Genomic DNA, 20,767 nt, shown 5'->3' with positions numbered 1-20,767 from the left:
AGTCATTATTGACTTCTTGTGCTTGGCTAACCCCTTCCTCTTCCTTGAAGAGGAACCCTCTGCACTCAGAACTCCCTACCCACTCTTGTTATAAAGCTTCTCATCTTCAAACAAATCTGGTTCATGACTTGTCTGCTCTTGCAACAGTGTATAACTCCAGGGGAAGGACTGTGTCTTCACCTTTAACAAGCTCCAGGGTCTAGTCACTGCTAAATATTTTTAAATGAGTGAACAACTGAACTGAGAGGTCATAGACAAAATGATAATCAGGTCTCCAGGCATCTGCATTCATCTGGGGAGCCATGCAGCTACAGATTTATGTATTCTAACATCTATTGTTTGTCTCCCCAAAGCCAATGTTCCCTTTGATATAAAATGTCTAAAATGATATAAAATGTGGCCACCACAATATACTTCCCTGCCTCTGTGCACCTTGTCTATGGCAGGCGAGCAGAAGAGATCTGAGCCAATTATCAGTCACATCTTGAAAAGGACACAACACATGTGTATGGGACACACTAGGTGTCGCTCAAATTGGGCAGAACCGACTGGCCTAAATGTGGGCCCAGGCTGCAGATGGAGCTCAAAGGGCCGAGACTGGAGGAGGTTTTTGTGGAAGGAAGCTGAGGGCCGAGAAAGCAGTATGGGGAGAGCCTGCTGGAAGCCACATGCTTTCCTGCCCAGAGACTTCAGGTACTAAGGCCCAGGGGCCAGGGCACAGCACTAAATCCAAGCCAGACCCAAGAGTCAAGAGCTGGGGTGGACAGTCATTAAGGCAGAACCTGCTCTCCATGAATACAGATGGGCTGCGTGCTGGCTGGTAGTGTGTGGGTCCTGTACAGGCCCAGAGAAACAACTGGAGGCTGTCTCACTCCTCCTCATACATCCCGTGGTAGGAGCTCCTGCCCTCATCTTTATTTATCCTAAAAGACTCAGCTTGGCTTGTCCGTTTTCCAGGAGGCCCTCTATGATACCACCCAACAGGCTGAGTCAGGTGCTTCACCTCTGAGCTTGCTCCAGATGTTCTTCTCTCTGGTGTAGCATTTATCAATCCAATATTGCTCACTGTGTGTGACTAGATTTAACAGGCTTCTGCAAAGGCAGTGATATTTGTCTTTATTCCCTCAGTGCTTCCCAGAATTTCAGCAACACCTTGGAGCCTGGCAAACTGTAAAGAGGGCGGAACGGGAGATTGTGTGGTCCTAGATATCGCTATCCCAGGGTAGGAGTGGTGATTGCGTTCTCTAAAAGCCCACTGAGACCCTGGAGCCCTCACAAAGGCTGGAGCAGGCAGGGAACAGAAGGACAGCCAGGACTGAGCCAATTTTAGCAAGCGCCTAGTGCTGTTGAAAACAGTGAAAGTCATGTGTCTCTGCATCCCTCCACACCAGTCCCCAGAAGGTTGATCATCAACATTAAAATGGTAACTAAACATCCTAACAATGAGTGCTGAACTATCCCAGTTTATGCAGAGCTCACATTACCCATGTTTTAGCCCTGCACTTCGGGAGAGGAAAAGCTACAGCACATTCCCCATTGCCCTCACTTCCTTTGGGGAAGAAAGTCAAAAGGCCACATTTAAATCTATGGAGAGGACCCAGGAAGAGGGATCATTATCTGATGACTTCTATTTAATCATTTCATTACTAATTAATAGGGTCATTACTGCTTTTCCAAGGGAAAGAACCATGATTAAAGGTTAATGCCATTGGTGCACACATCACACCTCAAATTACATTATAAAAATGTCCAGAGTATTTAATTGAACCTATAAGTAACAATGTAATTACACTTAATAATGTATGTCCCTTCATATTTATTTGTACCTCTCCGAGGCACTGAGAGCCTCGCGTGAGCAGGTTAAGGAAGATGGCAGAGACTCACTGAAAATCCTGGTTCTCCATTTCCCTGCTCCTGTTGTCTCCACAGATGTGTCCTCTTGGAGGACATGAATAATAGGTGGGCTGGCCACAAGAAATCTGCACCCTCTCTCTTCTTCCCTTCTCAGTGGAACAAGTTCTAATTCGCAATAAGGGAGGTGAAGAGAGAAGGTGAAAAATATCAATTTTCTGAGCCCCTTGTCATATCACAGACTGCCAAGGTACTCTGATCCTAAAAACCCATAATACTATTTTATGACCTTATCCTTGGCAAATACTGTTCCTCATTTTGGAATGTTCTGTAAAGGCTAAAAAGCTTAACACTATTTTTCAAGACTCCCTTGCAGCTAGGATTTGGATAGAAGTGAAGTCTCTCTATTCCCAGTAGATGCACGTGTGGGCTTTTGAAGGTGACAGTAATATAGACATTTTTTTCTGCTTTGTACATTTCAAATGGCAAGGAAGATTATGGATATATTGGGTATCTTTTATGTCAACATTCTGCATCCTGGGGGTGATGAGGCAGAAATCTAAAGGAAGCTAAAATCTTTTTGAACCAGAGCTACTGTACCAGGCCAGAATGCTCAGCTCTATAGTTAATACGAAAAAATTAAAAATTCTGTCTTGTTTTACTGAGAGTTGTTCAAGTACTTTCAGCTTCACCTAATCCCAGAAGACACATGCATGTTAGTTTTCTCTTTTGTATCTAGCCAGACAGATGCCCGTATGCTGCAGAATGCTCCTGTCTGCTTAGCACTTCATTCTCACTAATAGCTTACAATAATTTACAAATTCTACTACACTTTGTTTGGATGACTGGGATAATGGTCCGCATCCTTTGCCATGTGACATTTCAGTGGCCTCCCATCAGGGGCAGGATAAACTGTCCTATCCCTTACCTTTTTTTTAAAAGAAAGACTAAACAAAACAGTAAGTGGGGAGATATAATACATACTTTCAAAGAAAAAGTAAAAGAAATAAACAGTAATAAATCACTAGTTGATGTTTACATATTATCCTCTTACAAGTAATTACATATTGTAATTACTCTTACTAAAGTGGGAATTCAAACAGTGAGATTGCAGATAGTTCTATTCAACTATCTAATAAAAACTTAGTAATATGGTTATCAATCCTATACATTTAAACATATATGCAGTTATCCATATCTTCATTTATGTTGAGATTAAACAAACCAAAGCAGACTAAAATCACTCTGGACACAGAATAATAGTATTACTGGATTTCACATCGTGACACTCCAAGATCATGGGTACTGTACTGGGTACTGTAGTGTCTTTTTTCCTTCAAAGTATCTGCTCATTTTATTGTGTGTTGTAAGATCAGTTCTCGTAAACTGTTTATAGGTTCTATGCATACATGAGTCTTAATATGTATTTTTATTCTTTCTATATTAGAGGGGGAAACAAAACAAAGTAGGACAGAACAAAACATATTCCTATAGATACATAAAACAAAAGACATATAAAACCACTGTACAAGGAGTTCTACCATGGTTACTGTGTTATCTCTTGTTATCTTCAGTAGAATTGACAATATCATCAGATATAGTATAATTGAATATATCAGTACATAACAGTATTGATAGAAACACAACTTTGTAGATAGTGTAAAACTGCAAAAACAGGTAGTAATCAAACCAGAATGGGTATCATAGTGAATCTTACCATTTTATGTATAGTTGTCTACACTCTCAGACTTGATACTGTGAGTTATAAGAGTTTTGAATAAAATCTGTCCATAACAAACAGCAAACAAACAAACCAGATTTAGCTAAAATCCATCATGATATAACAGTATAAGTTATACAGGGCTCCAGATTAAGTTAATAGGAAATTAAAGATGATTACTGTGCTATATACCAATATTTTTTGGGATGGTTTTCTGTGCCCTCAGATCTAGTGCTTGTAGACAAACTGGGACAGAATAAGTTCTATCTAAGCAGAGCAGTGTGAGTAATATGGGTTTTTATTCTTGATATACTGTTAAAATATCTTCTGCTGTCTTTTTAAAGACTATTCGTCCCCTTTCACTCCCCCAGGGAATACTGTGCATTTTTGGGTCTCACCAACACCCTCGGTTTTAAATTGAGGGGGGCAACCTGCTATTTACCTACGTGGTTCTGAACCTTTTCCCTCCTGGCCTTGATTTCTAGTTGTATTCCTTTACCTATTAAAGCCTGTCTTTCCCACCCATTCTCAAATACTGGTCTAGTTGCCCCTATTACCCTCTGGTTCCCTGTCACATAGAGCATTGTTTTCTTATATTTGAGTTTCAGTCCATATACCCTTTTTCAGGTTAATTATATCTCCTATAAAGAGCATCTCAGTGGACTCTACCTCCTGATCTACTCTGCCTGTGATTCTTTCTTTTTTTTAAATTTAGTGTATCAAGGCCATCTATATTAGAGATTATAGCCAATCTTCTCTGCCTCATTTCTGCGGTGCTCTTTTTACATCATTAGTTGTCTGTTTGTCTTCTTCATTTCACTTTCTGCTCCATTCATTGAGCCTCTCTGCCACTGTTCCTGGAATCCTGGTACTTTTCTCTCTTTAGAATGTCCTGCAATATTCTCTGTAGAGTTGGATTGGTGGTCACAAATTCTCCCAGTTCCGCTTTATCTTGGAAGCATCTTGTTTCCCCATTAATTTCTAGAGATAGTTTTACAGGGTACATCAATCTGGGCTGGAAGTTATTTTCTTTCATGGGGAATATTTCACTCCAGACATGTCTTGCTTTGATGGTTCGTGTTGAAAGTCTGACATAATTCCGGCAGGCTTTTCCTTATAAGTAATCTGTTTCTTGTCTTTGGCAGCTTTTAATATTCTGTTTTTATATTGGATTTCTGGGATCTTGATTATCATATGCCTGGGTGTAGTTCTGTTTTGATTGTAGGTGACTAGAGTTCTGTATGCCTCATACATCTGAGCATCTTTCCCTCTTCCTATGTTTGGGAAGTTTTCCTTAATTATTTCTATGAATAACCTTTGCAATTCCTTTGTTTGTACCCCTGCTTCTTCATTCACATTCCTTATTCTTAAGTTATAGATCCTCTTGTCATCTTCTAGCCTTTGTATTGTTACTGCTTGTTTTCTTGTTATTTTAAAGAAATTTTTCCTATCATGATCCCACACTGCAAACCTGTCTTCCACTTTGGATAATCTATCCTTAGTTTCTTTCAAGCAGATTTGCCAGCTTTCAATGGAGTCTTTAATTTCCTGATAATCTCTTTGAACCTGCTTCATGTATTCTATGTTTTCTTTATATTCTTCATCAAATGATTCTCCCCCCTTTTTTTTGTTCCTCCATTCTTCCATCTGTGTCTTCTTGAGAGGTGCTTAGCTTTTCTTTCATTAATCTATGTATATCTTGCTTTACTTGATTAAATATTTCACTTTTGAACTCATCTATGAGGTCCTGAATATATCTCTTTATGTCCACTGGTGCCGCGCCTTATATTGTATGTTTGCTGTCCTCAATCTCCTTTGTATTTACCTTTTCTGAATTAATGTTCTCAGGGTTGGGAGCTGGGGACTGTTTCTTGTTGTTTCCTCTTCTCATATTGTTTGTTTCTTCCATACAGGTATATAGAGAAGGCCCCAGTTTCTTTCTTTGTTGGTTATAATTCTTCTGAAGGGTGCTGGCTAGATGGTCCTGCCCACTTCAGGGTGTTAATGATTATGCAAACAGGGGCAAAGTGTGCTAGCCCCTCCCCTCCGTGTCAGTCAACCTGCTGAGGCCTTCACTGCATTTGTGTACACAGGGTGTCTGGAACTGGTTTGGACTAATCTATTGGATCTCCGCCAGGGGCGTGACCCAGGCCAAGCGCATCCCACGAATCCCATTTGAGAAGGGAGCAATTGACTGAAGTCACTGCTGTTCCTTGTTCTTCCTAGTACGCCCAGTCCCAGAAAGTCGTCTGTCGGAGCCCTTTTTTCTGTGGAATGGTTTTATTCCCAGCACTCACCGCAGGTCGATGCAGGTTCTCTGCCAGCTCAACTCTCCCTTAGGCTGGTTGCCCCCCAACCTTAGTGTGACTGAGTTTCCGGTGGTTCCAAATGGCGGGATTTCCGGGGGCTCCATAAATCATGGCCGGCAGGGCGCTGCAGCAGGGGCACCAAGGCTTTATCTGTTCCCATAGTAGCACCAGGACTGTATGTTTGATTGGTTCTTTCCATCTCAGTTTCTTTCTGGATCGAGAATATTCATCTCCCTCTGTTCGGGACTCCCCATGCTGTGTTATTTTGGAATCTAAGTTGACTATGTCTGGGAGCCTCTGTAGCCTGCTGTTATCTATCTGCCATCTTTACCGGAACACCCCATCCCTTATCTTTACAATTGATGGCATAGCATGATTTGCCATGAAAAATGAGGCATAAGTGATGGTGTGTGAGCTCCAAGCCTGAACTTCAAGAAGTTCTTGTACTTCCATACAGTGCCTTTGCTGCCACTTCTCTCGGTGACACACCCAGGGTATCTGCTAGCTCCCGGGACATGAGGTACTGGGTACAGAGTAGAATTAACCTGGTTAAGATTGGTTTAGGTGAGGGGCCCTCCTGCTAATCCCATTTTTGTCCTATAAGCAAGATATGCGCATTGTCATAGCAATATGTAACTTGTCCCTGTTTTTGAAGTTGCTAGCAGTATCATGGCAATGGACCAGTGATAAATCTACTTTCTCATGATTAACTTAAAAAGTTTCGTAAAATGACTGGGTATGAAACTATTAAATGTGTCATTTCATGATAATATAATTGGGAGTTAGAAGCCAACATTCTGGTTTGAAGACATTTTAACTCTTGGCTACATGACCTGGGTAATGCATTTATTTTCTTTCTGTCATGTCTCAAAGGACAGCTAATAAATTTTTTCTTCCCAATTACACAATCATAAAGATGTAAAGATCAGCTTTTCAAGAGTACCTTTGACAAGTTAGAACAACTCTTGTGATTATCCATTATTCATTACATACAGTTTCCCATCTCAGACCAGAGTGTCTTCTAAGACAGCTGATCTTGGATGATTCTGTTTGATTTGCATTTTTTAGTGATTTTAGCCTATAATTCTGAGAGCTTGGACTCATTTCCTCCAATGGTTGCTCTCTGTACTATCCACTTGGGGCTCCCTACATAATTCCAGGAGATTGAGGCAGTCCCCCCCACCCCATACAATCAAGATACCTTCCTCCCTGGGTAGTGGTTTTGCTAGGTTTTGTTCTTTCTTCTAAAGTTGGTCAGCTGCCCTGGATGAATAGCTAGTCTTTCTTTTCACCATTCCCAGGGACTTCTTAGCAAGCACAGTCAACCTCTCCAGCTCCCTTCATAATAAGCACTTGCATGTTTTGGCCAAAAATTCCCCAATTTCACCCTTGAGTTCCTTCACTTACTCGCAGGCAAGTGCCATCTGGTCCTAGTGATTTATCTACATTTAGTTTGTCAATTAGGTACAAATCACTTGCATGTTGACTGCCATCTGAATTTGTATCTCTGCCCTGTGAGTCCCAAAAGGCAATCAGGAAGTGGAAATTTTATAGACTCACAGAATTATGGGTCCTCAGAGGTGAGACGGTTCTTACAGAGCGCCTTAGAGAAAACCTCATTAATTTAGGTATTTGGTTATTTATCTGTTTGTTTAAGAAAGATGGACAGAGCACCTACTGTCTATCAGGTGGGTGCTATGATGTGGTGTGGCCATGAAAGACTCTGAATTTGTCTCTGGTGACTTCTTAGTTTCATATTCAACATTGGTGGCTGATCTGATATAGAACTGAGGATTACTTTTGCTGTTCTTACTCCCTGAATCATCCCCAGTAAAGATAGGGAGCAGGGACAAGAAGGAAATCAGAGGCGGCTGAAGGGAAACAAAGGGAGCAGGGACTATGAGGGCTGATCGAATGAGAGGGCCACAGTGAATGGGAGGAAGACCAACTAGGAGAGAGGAAATAGGATGTTTCTGGCTGGGATAAGGGTTGAACAGGAGGGCTGAGGTGGCAGGAATGTCTCACCTCCTTGTGCTCTTTATGCTTTATTCCTTCTTGTGCACGTGCTATGGCAGGAAACAAGTGGAGGGGATGGGTCCACTGTTGTACATTTAGGTTCTTTTGCTCAGAGAGACCTTTGCTGTCACGGCACGTGTCTATAGATCTTAGAGATGCTTCTCTAAATCTCTGCTGTCCCAGAGGCAGCTTTCCAGGGGGTTGTGAGACACGATGAAGAATGAACTCATGGAATTTCCATAGTCTTGATTATGCAGGGCCCAGGGAGCATGGCGCCAAGGATTTGGAGGCAAAAAAGGAGGCCAGGAGAGAAGGACGGTGATAAAGCATGTAGGGAGATGCTAAGAACTGTAGACAAATGCCTTTCTTTGCTTTCTGAACTTTAGGTAGTCATAATAGGTATTCCTTATGCCCTTCCACACAGGTTTACAATAAGAAAGAAGAAATTTTTTTTGTCTTTTTGAGACAGTGTCTTACTATGTACTTCAGTCTGCTCTTGGGCTCATTATGTAGCCTGGGATGTCCCAAATTCAAACTCACAATGGTCCTCCTGCTTCAGCCTCCTGAGTGCTGGGATTATAGGCATGCGCCATCACACCCAGTAGAAGGAAAGAATTTTATGCTCCAAAGCAGAGGTGCAAAAGTCTAATGACAAGTAAAGATAATTTAGTTCAAAGCAGAGGCCACTTTGCCATGAGAAGGGAGGAGTTGTAGTTTCTATTCCTGTTTGAAACATTTGCTGCCTACCTCTAGCTCATCATGGGAAAGCTATATTCCCTCCAACCTATGCACAGGCGTGGAGATGTGGCTTTGGCTGCCCCTTCCTGCAGAAGGGTAGAAATCTCCATACTGTTGCATTTTGGTATAGACGGCTTGCTTTCAGCCATTAAATGTGAGCCACAGTCTCCTGCATTACTTCTGGCAGAAGCATTCAGACCCAGTCTCCTTTGGCTGTTTCTCTTTTCTGTTACCACAAGTCTGATACTTGGGCCTTCTCTGTCTGTCAACGTGGGTCCTAGAGTAAAGACAGCTTGGAAGAGAGGCACAAAGAGACAGAAGTCCAGAGAACATGGCATAACATTTGTTTATAGTTCCCAATAAATTCTAACTCTGGTAACGGAGCATGGGATAAAAATATGTCTCTGTTGTGAGCCATTTACATTTGGGGACCATTTGTTATCACATCATGGTCTAAACCATACCGACTGATTCAGTTGTGAGGGCTGGCTGGGAAGGATATCACTGTGTTGATGGCAAATTAACAAAGGTTAAAGCAAAGACGTCAGCTATGCAAACTGTTCTGTACCAGGGAAGAATAAGCAATTATCATTAGATGCAAGGATTTGGGTGTCTAACAGACTGGGGCTAGAAGTTAAAAGAGAGGTAAATAGGCCTTACCCTGGAACCAAATCCCTTTTCCTTTACTGCCTTGGACAAGTTATTCTATGCTTCAGTTTTCTATTTTGTAAAGATAATAAACCAGCACCTAATTATTGGGTTGTTTGCAAGAAATGAATTACCCATATGTTGTGCTTAGAGTAGCATCCAATTCATAATGGGTGTTCAATATATGTTTGCTATCACTATGCTTTAAGCACTCCCACTTTGCAGATAATAAAAAAGAGTGCCCCCGAGGGAGCAGGACTTGTTGAATATCACAGAGCTGCCTGGTAGCAGAGGCATTCTCACTGTAGCCGGGTAGCGAGTGGGCAGGGCTCCCAATGCCAAGGGTGTGGGTGACCAATGATAACCATTTAATGTGCACTTAAATCAATACAGTTGTTAGTGAATTAAACACTGATTGTGAAAGGGTCTCCAATTAAGATTCACTAATTACATCACCAGCTCAATTGTCATGCAATTTATATACAATTACCCAGAACAAATATTTAATTACTCTCCTCTTAATACATTGAACTAATATTGTTTCTCAGGCTGTTGGAAAGGGATGTGAAAACATTTAATTGACATGGAGACATGAAATCAGAAGTAATGAGACAACAGTAAACATCCTCTCTGTTGCTGTGACATAGCCCTGGGGTACTAAGAAGGAAGGCAATCAGGAGAGGGAATCCCTGTGCATCTATGATACGGGTGGTGATGGCTGAGGCCCGCCTTGGCCAGACTTGAACTTCAGCTCAACTTCTCCCTTCTCCACTACTTCTGTCCTTCCCAAAGGTTGTTGATCACTTCCAAATATACACTCTGCATGCTGTGTTGCTTTGCCTGGTCTGTTCCATGAAATTCAATCTGCAATATGAGGCTGCTGGACCTTTTTTTTTTTTTTTTGAGCATAGAATTGACATGATCAGACTCACACTGTAGCAGGCTGTGACTGAAGGAAGGAGGAAGCTGAGACAGAGGCACCTTTACGAGGCCATTGTGGGTAGCCTGAATCTGGGAGGATCTGATCTGATGGGAGGAGGAAAGATCACAGCCAGAGGTTGTGGTCAGGATTGACAGGGAAAAGATTAAATACAGGAAACACAATTGATAGGATTATTTTATAATAGTCACCCAAAGAATCAAATACAAGAGTGCAGGAGATCTGTCTACATACTAGAGACCCTAGGAATCCAGTTGGGTGCCTGGATCCCATGGCAATGGTACGCATGGGTCCAGCAAAAGACCTAGAGCACATGGAAATGTCCTCCACAAGCCTGGCTGGAGGCCTAAAACCCTGCAACGATGTCTTGTGCAAGTCTGCATCAAGGATCTGCCCTGGGAAGGTCCAAAGCTCAGAGGTAGAGGATAAAAGGTCTGTGCCAGTGAGCTGTAGGATCTGTGCCAGCAGGCTGAGGGATCTGCAACACAGGATACACCGCCCTTATGAGCCAAACGTCCAAAACATCAAGTTAGGCCAAAGACTGTTACGTTTTAGCTCTGGCCAAAGAAAGGCAGTGCTATAGGATATTGCAGGTGTGCCAACAGCTGCTATTTTGCCACTTTGTCCACATGATTCAATAGATTTAATGATACCAGCAAAATCTTTGGGATAAAAGGCAATAAGTAGAGTTTTACATAGCTCATTTGACATTAGCAAATTAGAGGGACCAAAGGGGCTCAACGTAGCATGCTTTGACAGTCATCATTAAATAAGACTTTACTGTATAAAGATTTATCATTTATTAGGTCTCAGCTTCAAAGGGCCTCTACTTCTAGAGCAAAGCACACAGCATATTCCTAGCTACCATAGCCTATGACCCAATGATTGCAGAAAGACTTTTCTTTAAAGACCCTCCCAACCTAGAGCCCAGACCTAATTTACATTAGAACCTCTTATTTGGTAAATTTCAGTTTCTTCTGTGATTAAGTCTCCCCAGGGAACACCGGCCAGCTGGAAAGGATAAGGCAGGCATTTCGCAGCAGTGACAGTCTAAAGTACCTGCTAAGAAAAATGTTAATGGGGATACACATCGAGTAGATAAAACACATGATAATCACCACGGTTCCCTGGGCCCCGGAAGCAACTCCTGTGCATAAAAAGATATCCAGACTCCCACTCAGCAGATTCCTGTGCGGCACTGCCCACCTTCTCGCTTGAAGGTGTAATTATCTGTGTTTCTGTCTAGAAAATGTTCCCATGCTTGCTTTCCTTAAAATGAGTCTCTAGAAGTACAATAGTTAGTAAAAAAGATGTAGAGATTGCATGTCATCTGCAGACATTTGGCCCCTTCCTGTCTTTGAGCATGAAGTTTTCCTCTGCCCTCATTAGTGCTCATGTGTGGTTAGTAGCAAAACAAAGCACTAGGCAAGATCTGACCTACTCCCATGTATGAAGAGCTAAAGGACAGGACACTGGGACGGGTCCATGCAAGCCTGCATTATTGAATCAGTATTCCTACACTAGTACTAGCAGCTAGCCAGTGGCTCCTCAATAAGAAATATCTGGCAAGATTTATGAAACCTCTTAAGACTTGAGAGATAAAAGGATGCATTTATTCCTTGCCTCCCAGCTCCCATTAAGGTTTATTCCCAGATGCTAACTCCCTCAATCTATCCCCTTTCCATTTTGTTGTGACGTTTCATCTAGACCGAAATTCCCCACTGCCTTGCTCTCTTCCTACCTTAAACCAGTATGTACAGCTGGTGCACAAGGCAGTTGAACAGATGCCTTCAGATTTTCATGACTATCATCCAAGAAGTTGTCTGTGGTCTTCCAGGATTTGACTGAATCCCTTATATTTGGGTTTTGACTTTTCATCTGTAGATTCTGATTTAGCTCTGGGAGTTCCTAGAACTTCTAGCATTGTCTCAGGTCTATGAAACTCTGTCCTAGTCCTGGCTACCTGTGGGGACAGTGGGACACCAACATATGGAAGCAAGTTTTACATGAGACTCTCAGTCCATGTGAGTCAGCCAATATCAGCCTTGTAATTCAGTGTCAAGGAAACCAGTACAACTGATACCAAATCCAGTACCAAAGACTTTGACTATGAATGCCAAGAGAATCCTGGTTGGCAATGCTAAGAGGTTCTTGTGCACCATTAGGTTTGCTGAATTCTAATAATAATAGCTGTGGTTGGTATTTAGCTGTCAATTAGAATGGGAACACCCAGCTGAATGAAGTCTGTGAGGTGCTGGGAATGGAAGATCCACTTGAGGATTGTTGTCGAAACTGTATTAGAGGAGGGAAGACAGCGGAAGCGGAAGTCCAGGGCTCCACTGCGTCATTTCCGTTAGGGAGCGGTGCAGAGCGGCCATTTTTCTTTGAGTCTGCTAAGCTGGCAGAATGGAAGGGGTGAAGAGCGAAGGGGGCAAGGGAGCCTGTGAAGGTGCTGTGACTGAGACTTGAGGATGCTGGTCATGGTAGTGAAGCAGGGGCGATAGCACTGTAAGCCATCCAGTCAGGAGCACAGGAGAGCTGGGAGCTGTGATGGAGATGGACACCAGGGACATTTCTGCCACAGGGGAAGCTTGGGGAGAAGCCCGGGAGTGAGCCGCCTCAGGGACCAGGGAGAGACAGCCAGGGCCTGCAGACTCAGGAAGACGTGCACAGAATTCTACAATGCCAGGCTTGGGGAGCACCACCAGAAGAGCGCAGGCAGTAGAAATGGTAGTGGTGCCCAGGAGTTGGCGCCTTGACCTGGTGGTAACCATAAAGACAAAAAGGAGCCTGTTAAAACAAGAAAAAACAAGCTTTGAACTCTCTGGGGCTCTTCATGAGGACACTAACACTTTTGGGGGTGTAGTCATAAAATACAGCAAGCCCCCACAAGCATGTATCCTCCACAAAATGGTGGCATCTTTACCCTTTTAAAAATAATGAGGTTTTCTCGTTCATACTTTCACTGAGCAAGTGCTTACCTTTTGGGTCAGCTCTACCTGGTCGCAGATGTTCCCACTGATCACCCATTGTGGTCAAGGCGGCATGCAGGCTTTCAGTATCGGCTTCTGGAATACACTCGGGCTGATGGTACTGATGGCCCGAGGGTGTACCCCTTCATCAATGACTTGGGCTCAGGCAATGGAACTTTCTTGAACAACAAAGGATTGAGCCACAGAGATACTATGAACTAAAAAAAGGATGTACTTAAATTTGGGTTCAACAGTAGAACGTGACATTACATGAGTCCTCAGATACCTCTGAACTAGACAGGAAGGGAGAAGGGGAGACTACAGAGAAGTGGTTTTTGACAGCTGGCAAACTTAAGAACCCGAAGTACTGAGATAAGTTTTCTTTTTTTGGAACACTTTGGGATTGACTGAAAGAGCACCGTGCTGCCCTCTGTAACTCCTCGTCCTGCCTTACATCTCTCTTCTTGTGGCAGATTGACAACTGCTGGTCATGGTGGTGCCCTGAATCAGCTCGGTGCTGGGTGTGGAGGGCCCTCCTGAGGGTTGTTGCCAACAACATAGGAGACCTGGACAGGAAGAAGAGTGTGGTTGGTTCTCCCGTTGCTGTTGATTCTGTTGGAGGAGCTTGTCGAGCTTGTTTCCTGATCGGAACTTGGCTGTTGCCATTGTCAAAGGAGCTCGGGATCTCATTGTGGCTGAGAATGGCTGAGGTTCACTTTGGGGGAGCCCTGGTCCTTACTTAACCACTTCCTAGTTCTGGGGAGGAAGATAGTGTGCTGTTCAATCTCCTGGAGTAGTTTATCATGCTACAAGCCAGCCTTCTTGTGATCTTCCCTTCTGGACAGGAAGAGGTGTGTAGTTTTCAACTGCTTAGACAGCTCCTACAGGTACAGAACAAGACCCATGCCAATGATACAGATCCTGCCAAAGAGGTTCTGCCTCTTTGGCTGAGCCCTGCCAGATACAACCCTCACCCAGTTTCTGTGTGTTAGCCAGTTGAAGGTATCCATGGATTCAAAGGCTCTAATATATACAGAATAAGTATTCTTCTACCCTTCCAATGAGAACAGACACTTTACCTAGAAGATACATGAATATGGGAAGGGGAATACAGACCTGTGATGGTCTATTGAATAAAGCTTTTGAGCCTTGTTGTGGTAAGGGGTTGCAAGGAAATGGAAAAGAATACAGGACACATCATTTATAGGATTATTTTATAATATTCACATTAAGAGTCAAATGTAAAAGAGTATGGAGATCTGGCCGCACACTAGAGACCCAAGGAATCCAGCCAAGGGCCTGGATCCCATGCCAATGCCCTCCTAAGAGTCCAGCTGTATGCCTAGAGTTCATGACAATGTCTCACCCAAGTCTGTTTCAAGATCTGCTCTAGGAAGGCCAACGATCAGTTGTGGAAGCTAGAAAGTCTGTGGCAGCAGGCTGAGGGGTCTGCACTGGAGCCAGAATGCGGTGCTCAAGGGGTAAGGACCAGAGCTCCTCCAAAGAGAACCACAGCCATCCTCAGTGACCTCGAGGACTCGAGCTCCTCTGACAATGAGAACAGGAGCGTTCGTACCAGGCAAGAGTGTGACAAGCTTCTCTAGGAGCATCAACAGCACACATCTTCCCCTCCAGCTCTCCTTTTATGCTGCTGGCAACAATCCTCAGGGGTCTCCACGCCCAGCAGCACGGTGTCACAGTTGACGATTGATTAATCCACCACAGAAACTCTGGAGCAGACAGATCTGCAGTGGAAAGGCGGATGCAGGCTGCCGTGGCTACAGGAACTGTCCGTGCTGTGATGCTTTGCCCCTCATCTCTGATGGACTCTGAGTTCTTTCTTTAAAAAAGAAACACACACACACGATTGGTAGTGACGACCGTTTCTTTTTTATTTTATTGATCAATTAAGACATACATAAGGATAACACTTTTAGGGAATTTGTACCTGTCATGGTATTTCTTGCTTCTTTTTTTTTCCCATTTCCCTCCCTCCCTTCACCCTTCTTCCCATCTTTATTTATGTATGTTTTGTTTCCATTTTTTTCTATTCTTTTTTCTTCTCTCTTCTTCCTCTCCTCTCCTTGTTCCTCATTTAAACATTTTTTCCCATTTCCCACCATCAGCTATATATTTTGGTCTTTATATACATTTTCAGTTTCTCACACCTGAGAAACAATGTGATTTTACACATTTCTGACTGATTTATTCCACAGAAGAGTATGGACTCAACGTGCACCCAGTTAGCCAGAAATGCTCCAAATTTACCCTTCTTTATGGCAGAGTAGTACTCCATTATTTAAAAAACTATCATTCATTGGTTGATGACCATTTGTGCTATTTCCAAGATTTGGCTATTACAAACTGTGCTGCTATAAAAACAGGTGTGCTTATATTGGTGTGTATGATGCTTTTAATTCTTTGGGGAAGATACCAAGAAGTAGAATAGCTGGGTTGGATAGAACCTGTAGTATAGAGTCCTTCCTGGATCTTGTCTCAGTCTGGGAAGTTTAGATTTGTAATCCTATGGAAAAGTTATTGAAATTCCAATAAGTTGATTCCAATCTACCACTTCCCATGCAACCTATGATGAGACTAAGGACACTAAGACATATCTATAGTTATGGGGAGCCAAGGGGTCCTAAGTCCAGCCAAGTTGAAAGTTCATCAGAACAAAAGTCTAAACCTAGGGACCAGCCTGGATTTTATTAATTTGTCAAGAAAGGAGTCATTTGAGGATGAATGACTGTGAGAATGGCAAGGAAGTGTGTGAGAGCTGTGAGCTGGGCTGGGTAGGAGGCCTGAAAGCCTCTCTGCAAAATGCAGAGAGAAAGGTGTGCAGGAAGACCAAGCTGCATGACACAGGTGAGGTACCATTTAATGTTTTAGGTGGTGCTTCAGCTCTGATGTGCAAGCTTCTCTGCCCCAGGAAGTCCCAACCTCTTATCACTAGGCTGGAACTCAGTTAACAGCCCTGGAGCCATGGCTCTTCATATCTACCCCACCAACCAGGTCTGGGAGTCATGGGTCAGAAAACGTTGCCTGGTTTCAAAGATTACACATCAGCACCTCAATTAGTCCTATTTACATTGCTTAGAGCCAACTGAAGGGAAAAGGAAATGGCCCAGCCAGCTCTGTAGCTGTTTGTACATAGAGACAGGGGCGGTTGTAACCAAAATGGAGATAACTGCTCTTTGTTCAAGGGAAGTCTAGGAGGTCCTCCACACTCTGGTTTTAGTTTGTTGAGGAATCTACACTGATTTTCAAAGTGATTGCACCATTCTACACTCTCCCCAAGAGTGGAGAAGGTTTTCTTTTTCCGCATTTCACCCCCAGCATTTGTTATTGATTGACTTCTTGATGACAGCCATTCTTTCAGGAGTGAGATGGAATCTCAGTGTTGTTTTAATTTGCATTTCTCCAATGACTTGTGATGTTGAAATTGTTTTCATGTATTTATTTGCCCTTTCTATTTCTTCATCTAAGAAGTATTCATTTCAGATGTCTGGTTTTGGATTAGGTCTTTAAATTCAGAGGGTCTGATTTTTTTAAGTTCTTTATATATTCTAGATAGAAGTCCTTTGTCTGAGGAACAGCTTACAAAAGTTTTTCTCATGCTGTAGGTCATTTCTTCACTCTGTTCGTGGTTTCTTTTGTTGTGAAACACATTTTGATAGGATGAGATTCCAGTTGTTGATTCTTTGTGATACTTCCTGTGCAGTTGGAGTTTTGTTCATAAAGTCTTTGCCTACATCAGTGTCTTTGACAGTTTTACTTAGTCTCTCTTCCAGCAGATTTAGTGTTTCTGTTTTAATATTTAGACCTTTGATCCAATTCAATCTGAGTTTAGTGCAAATATGGCTCTAGTTTTAATCTGTAGCATGTGGAAAACCAGTTTTTCCAACATGATTCATTAAAAGTCTTTCTTCCAATGAATGTGTTTGGCTCCTTTGTCAAAGTAGCTGAGTATGCCTGGAGTTGTTCCTGCATCTTCTGATCTATTCCATGATCCCAAGTCTGTGTTCTCCTGCCATTACAGAGCTATTTTTATCACAGTAGCTTTGTACTATAATTTCAAGTCAGATATTGTGATGTCCCTCTGTTTTGCCTTTGATACACAGAATTACTTTTGCCATTCTAGGTCTCTGGTTCCAAATGAATTTTAGGATTGTTTTCTGGAATCTGTGAGATATGCTACTGGAATTTTGATTAGAATTGAATTAGATCTGTATAATAATTTTGGAAGTAAGAACATTTTCACTATGTTGATTCTTCCTACCCAAGTGCAGGGGATATCTTTCAATTTTCTGATATCCCCTTTCATCTCCATTTTCAAAGCACTGTAGGTTTTGATATAAAGGTCTTTTACATCTTTTGATCGATTTCTAGGGGTTTTTTTGTATGCTATTCTGAAAGGTGTCGTTTCCTCATTCTCAGTGAGTTTGTTACTTGTGTACAGGAATGCTATTGATCTTTGAGTGTTGACTTTGCATCCAGCTACACGACTGAATTTGATTATTAAATCTACAAGTCTTTTGGTGGAGTTTTTGGGGTCTTCCATACAGAGTATCATGTCAGATGTAAATAGTGATAATTTAACTTCCTCCTTTATTCTTTTTGTTTGAAATTCTTTTTTTGGGTTAGGTTTTTAATTACATTTTTTATTTCACTGACTGTTAATGGGTTTTTAAAAATTTGTATATCTTCTTGATTCAACCCTGTTAATAAATATATACTGAAAGGATTTTGCCCTGTATAGGATGCTGCAGCGGTGGGAGGCTGGAAGGCGGAACCAAGGGGCTCTATCTTGAGGTCATCTTCCCCGCCCCTAGGCAATTTACTTGTAGTGCAAAATAAATTCCAATGGGCCACCTGTGCATCAGTAATGCCCCGTAGGCACCACCCCAAACCTAAGCTATATGTATGCCCCACCACAACATGCGCCTGGCAGAGAGAAAAGCCAGACCCTCCTGGGCTTCTCTCTCCACATTCTTAAAATAGAGGCCACTTTTATTTCATATTTCTATCTTTTTAGCTGCACCAAAAATTCTATCATATACTTTATCTAGAAGTCTGTCTATTTATTCTTATTTCCCATGTAATTAAAGGCTCATGAAGTAGGTATTGATGGTCTTCTGAATTTCTGCAGGATCCATTGTGAGGTTACCCCTTTTTATTCCTAATTACATGGATTTGAGTCTTTTCTTCCCTTTATTAATAAGGCTGGTAAGGGTTTGTCAATTTTATTTAATCAATTCGTTGATTCTTTGTACTGTTTTCTGTCTCCAATGTATTGATTTCTGTTCTGACTTTATAATTTCCTCCCTTGTATGAGCTTTGGTCTTAACTTGCTCTTCTTTTTCTAGAAACTTGAAGCCCAACATTAAGTTATTTATTTAAGCTTGTTCTCTTTTTCTGATATGGGAATTCTCTGCTATAAATTTTCCTCATAGGACTGCTTTCATTCTGTTCCATAAGTTCAACTATGTTGTATTGGTGTTATTTAATTGTGGAAACTGTGTAGTATCTTCTTTAATTTCATATGTGATCCATTGGTTTTTTAAGAGTGTTATTTAATTTTCATGTGTTTATGAAGTTCTTGAGGTTTCTTTTACCATTGGTTTCCAATTTCATTGAACTATGGTTTGATAATATGCATCAGACAATTTCAGTTCCTTTGCATTTACTTTAGAATGTCTCATAAGCAAGCATATCCATTTGCACCTGAGTAGGATGAGTGTTCTGATGTTACAGGATAGAACACTAAATCCCACTAATATTTGTTTTATATAGTTGGGTACACTGGTATTGGTGTGTGTCTTAGTTATTTTTTTACTCATTGCTGAAACAAAATACCTGAGGCCCAAAGTTGGGAAAGGAAGGGTTTATTTCTCACAGTTCTTGGAGGTTTCAGTTGGCTGCAAGGCAGGTGGCATGACGGGGCCACAGTTCATGGCAGCTTCAAACAGCAAGGTGGAAATGGGCATGAGAGAGAGACACACCTTCTTCCTGTCATTACATTATATGCTGGCTCCACCCCTATGTCGGTGTAGCACTCACTCCCCCAATCCAAGCACTAGACAATGAGCTAATCACAAATGCATAATGCAAAGGCATGAGGCTTGGGGGTCACCAACATAAACCATGACATTCCACCCTGGGCCCCCAAAGACTTATGCACATCCTTTATACAAAAGACATTCAGTCCATCTCCAAGAGTTGCCAAAGTCCTAATATTTTCAGTATTGCTGAGAAGTCCAAGTCCCAAGTCTCCTCTGATATCTATGGCAAACTGTTAACTGTAACCCCTGTACAAATGAAACGAGGTTAAACATTTCTGAAATGCAAAGGCACAGGATAAACATTACCATTCCAAAAGTTACAAACAGGGGAATATAAAGCATTGGAAACAAAGCAAGTCCAACATCCAGCAGGGCAAACATTAAGTCCTAGAGTTTCATACTTAGCATTTGAAGCAATCTGGTTGCAAACTCCAAAAGGCTTAGGTGTTTCCACTCCCATGGCACTTTCAGGGATTTCAGCTCCCACAGCTTTTCTCTTAAACCCTCTCTGCTTGCTTTTTGCAGCTTTTCTTGGATAATCCATGTTCCTGGCTTTTCCAAACTTCTGGGGTCGCCATTGCACCTCTGGTCTCACCTTTACATCTTTACAAATTGCCCTCTCAGGGGCACTGCTTGGCCTCCCAGGCCCTTTGCAATTGAGGTGGAAGCTGTCTTACCCTCAGAATTTGTGCATTTTCCTTGCATCTAAAATCAACACCATGTGGATGTCACCAAGGTTTGCTGCCAGCTGGAGCAGTAGCCAGGCTTTTTTTTTTTCTCTTGACTGTTGGGGTTCAGTGCTTGGATTGCTGGGCTCTGTTGACCTGATTGTGAGGAAAAGCTTTTCTATGTTGTGGCCATTCTGGAACCTTGTGTGGCCTCCATCGCCATTCTGGAGCATGGTGCTCTGTAGCTTTCTCTTCTGAGCAAGTTCTTTCACTTTTGCAGTTTTGAGGCTGCAAAGGGTGGAGACCCACTGCTTCCTGGGATTCTCTGGGGCCATCTTTCTTATCTCTCTATTTCTCCTCAGCAATCAAAGTCTCAACTCTTTCTAAACCACAGCTTTCCTGGAGTTTTCCTTCTGGCCAAACTCAAGGCTTTGTAAGTTATCATGCTGGGCTCTTTGCTTTTGATTTGCAACATAACCTGGCTAAGAGCCCACAACAATAGCCATGTCATAGCCTCAACATTCCACTGGCTTGAAATTTCCTTTGCCAAATTAATCAGTCCATTGTCCTTAGTCTCAGTCTAAGGCAAAGTCTCTGGGCATGAGCAAAGTGAAGACAAACTTTCTGCCAAGCCATAACATACATCCTGGAGAGTTCAACAACCAACGCAGTCCTTCTTCCCTGCAGAAACCTCCCAAGCCTGGTCTTTAGCATCAGGCTTTCTATCAGCCTTCTGATCTCCCGGGCTCTGACCAGAATCTCCTCTACAGAGTAGCCTAAGCTGTTCCAGCTCTATGCATCCAGGCGATATGTCTGAACTTTTCCAGACTCTGCCCATAAGCC

At 42.4% G+C, this 20,767-nt stretch overlaps 1 pseudogene; it reads left to right on the top strand.

Annotated features, from left to right (window-relative positions):
- Window positions 1-12,702: 12,702 nt before the first annotated feature.
- On the top strand, window positions 12,703-13,565 carry LOC100722095 (smad nuclear-interacting protein 1-like; annotated as a pseudogene).
- The last annotated feature ends 7,202 nt before the right edge of the window (window positions 13,566-20,767 follow it).

Source organism: Cavia porcellus, unplaced genomic scaffold, assembly GCF_034190915.1.
Source record: "Cavia porcellus strain 051 isolate PalLab524CR breed Dunkin Hartley unplaced genomic scaffold, mCavPor4.1 scaffold_28, whole genome shotgun sequence".
Lineage (NCBI taxonomy): Eukaryota > Metazoa > Chordata > Mammalia > Rodentia > Caviidae > Cavia > Cavia porcellus.
The sequence above is the reverse complement of the archived record's forward strand: the minus strand, read 5'-3'. Positions and strand labels throughout refer to the sequence as shown.